General features: G+C 42.0%; 1 long non-coding RNA gene across 1 annotated transcript in view; it reads left to right on the forward strand.

The window, feature by feature from the left end:
- LOC106872466 (uncharacterized) overlaps window positions 1-3,483 on the forward strand; it is a 21,740-nt gene that overhangs the window by 16,225 nt on the left and 2,032 nt on the right. The window lies entirely within an intron of this gene.

The following is a 3,483-nucleotide window of genomic DNA, read 5'->3' on the forward strand; positions in this document are numbered from 1 at the left end:
CATTGCCAGTACCGCCTGACTGGCCTTCGTGCCGGTGGCACATAAAAGCACCCACTACACTCTCGGAGTGGTTGGCATTAGGAAGGGCATCCAGCTGTAGAAACTCTGCCAAATCAGATTGGAGCCTGGTGTTGCCATCTGGTTCCACCAGTCCTCAGTCAAATCGTCCAACCCATGCTAGCATGGAAAGCGGACGTTAAACGATGATGATGATGATGATGATGATGATGATGATGATGATGATGATGATGGTATAATCCTGTATTCCACAAAAAGTTGATATAAGCGAAGCTGGGCCATATATATAAGCTGATGGGATGAGGAGGTTGTTGATGCAGAGGTTTAGAGACAAGTATGTTCATGCATAGAGTGTTACTGAATAATACTAATTGTAATAATCTATTCTGCTATAAACACAAGGCCTAAAATTTGGCAGGAGGGAGCCCACCAATGCTCAGCTGGTACTTATTTCATTGACCCTGAAAGGAGAAAAGACAAAGTCAACCTCACTGGAATCTGAACAGAGAGCATAAAGACAGATGAAATTCCACTAAGTATTCTATTTGGTGTTCAAATGATGAAAATGGTGGTGGGAGAAGGCTGTGACCACCATGTCAACCTGAATGACAACGGTGGACTAATGTATCTCATCATAGTTAAATTGGGTTCTAGTCCTGTAGTTTTGGAATGTTCAACTTTTACAGTGCATGCACAAATCCCTATTTCATTACATTTATTAAGAAGGTGGTTATTGTTGGCTAATATACTCTCCAAACCCTCTTTATTACATAGCTAAAAGGGATGTCTGCCACATCAATGTGGCATAATGTACCTCACCACTGATCATTTCAAATTATAGTTACTCGTACTATCAGCTAAATTTTGGATATATATTCTGCAATAACCTAAGTCTGGGATTGGATAAAGAGCGCCTCATGCATAGACATGTGTTGTTTCACAAGATTAATCGTAGTACTTATGTAATATTTACTATCATTGTATATTATGACCTCACTCATAGTTAATGTTTGGAATGTATGCAATGTCCTCCCTGGCTGTGATCCACAGAATTTTTGAGGTTACATCTTAAGGATGCAGTCCTACAGTCCACAGGTCCATTAGTCACACTATGAGTAGTACGGTTTAGTAGGATGCTGGTTCAGTTATTGTAATTTATGGTACTGAGACCAGTCCCACTTGTGTTGTATCAGTGGAGTTCCTGATGTTCTCAAACATGTGGCAGATCATGTTGTCATTTGTCCCATAGGAACAAGCCCTCAGGGGTGGGAGGTGTAATTGGAATTTGGCTGTACCTTCAGAGTTACTCCTTTTACCATAGTAAGTGCCATCATGTTCAGCAAATGCATGCCTATGGAGGATACCTAGGAAAGATACCTAGGAGGAGCAAGTGCAACTTGAGGATTAAATGAGACAAGCCTGGAAGCTCAAACCACACCACAATACACCAGAATGAAACTGGAGAAGCCTCCTCACCCACCTGTACAGAACACCTACCCCGGAGACTGAACAGTGCAAAGAAGGAGACAAGTGATATGCTTCAGCCCAATCTTCTTTTGTAGTGTGCAAATCAACTTCGCAGAATATTTTTCCAGATCTTTGAGAAGGCCTTTTCCTTGCAATGTAGGGACCAAAGTATTTTCAGCAGAAATAGATCAAACAATCATACTCTTCCACAATGAAAAAAGCTGGTGTAACAGCCTTGTTGGGTGTGGTATAATGCTGACAATGGAAATGCATGTGCCTAGGGAGTTCCTGTTATATTTTTTGATAGTATTTGCTCTAATACTTTCCATATATATATATCACAAATCCCCGCTTGATCTGTAGAAAAGGTGTAGGTAGTTACTCCATCAGATGTACCCAGTGTAAGCTAGGGACACATAAAAGGTGCAGCAATATCAGAGGAAGGTTAACAGGGAAAATAGATTTTGTGTGTGGAATGTGCACAGGTACAATTAATACTAAAAATGTACAGAAAATAGTCTCCACCAAATTCCAGAGGGAAAAACTAGAAGTAGTTGATAGCTTCCATTATCTAGGTGATCAAGTCAGTAGTGGAGGTGGATGCTCTGAGAGTGAAGCTGCTAGAATAAGAATAGGCTGGGCAAAGTTCAGAGAGCTCCTACCTCTGTGGTAACAAAGGGCCTCTCCCTTAGAATGATAGGCAGATTGTATGATGCCTGTGTCCAAACAGCCTTGTTACATGGCAGTGAAACATGGGCTGTGACTACTAAGGACATGCATAGGCTTGAATGAAATGAAACTCTATGCTTTGCTGGATGTGCAATGTCAGTGTGCATGTACAACAGAGTATAAGCATCTTAAGAGAAAAGTTGGACACAAGAGGCATCAGATGTGGTGTGCAAGAGAGACGACTGCGTTGATATGGTCATGTGATGTGGATGAATGTAGACAGCTGTTTGAAGACGTGCCAATCTCTAACAGTGTAGGGAAGCTGTGAAAGAAGGAGACATGGAATGAGATGGTGAGGTATGATTTTCGAATGTTGGGACTAGTGACTGAGACTTTTGGCAATATGCCGTGCTTGAGAAGACCCATCTAGCCAAGTGAAATCATAGTCATGGCAGTTGTTGGGGTCACATAACTGGCATCTATACCAGTGGCATGTAAAAAGCACCTTTCGAGCGTTGGACCTGACGGAGGCAGTGTGGCCGATGCCAGTATCACATAAAAGGTACCTTTCAAGCGGTGGACTTGACGAAGGCAATGACAGAAGACTGGGACCCTTGACAATATGCTGTGCTTGAGTGAAATCATAATCGTGACAAATACTGGTGACACGTAAAAACAACTGTTACTCTCTCAGAGTGGTTGGCGTTAGGAAGGGCATCCAGCCATTGAAACCATGCCAAATCAGACTGAAGTCTAGTGCAAACCGTCCAACCCATGCTAGCATGGACAACGGACGTTAAATGATAATGACGATAATGAATCGACGGTCTTCTTTCCGTTTCCGTCTTCCAAATCTACTCACAAGGCTATAGTAGAAGACACTTCTTCAAGTGGGACTGAACCTAGAACCATATAGTTGGGTAGCAAGCTTCTTACCACGTAGCCACGCCTGCGCCTATATAAAGAATATTTATGCACACACATATCTCCATGCATATAAAATATATATATACACAAATTTATATTGTGTGTCTGTAGGTATTCGCATATCTATAAATATATGTACACATGACAACAATAGTCCCTGGGTTTTTGCTAAGGAGAGCGAGCGGTAGGGAAACCCTTGGAAAATGTTACTTATTCGCCATTATGAAACACGATTTGAAATTGGACACGACCCTTTGCTATTTGACTTCACTTGTCTGGAACCTAGAACTTCGATATTAAAAGACTTCCATACATATCTAAGTTAGACACGCGCGTGCGCGCACATACACACACATACATACGCGCTCGTGCACACACACACACACACACACACACACACAC

This window comes from Octopus bimaculoides, chromosome 3 (assembly GCF_001194135.2).
Source record: "Octopus bimaculoides isolate UCB-OBI-ISO-001 chromosome 3, ASM119413v2, whole genome shotgun sequence".
NCBI lineage: Eukaryota > Metazoa > Mollusca > Cephalopoda > Octopoda > Octopodidae > Octopus > Octopus bimaculoides.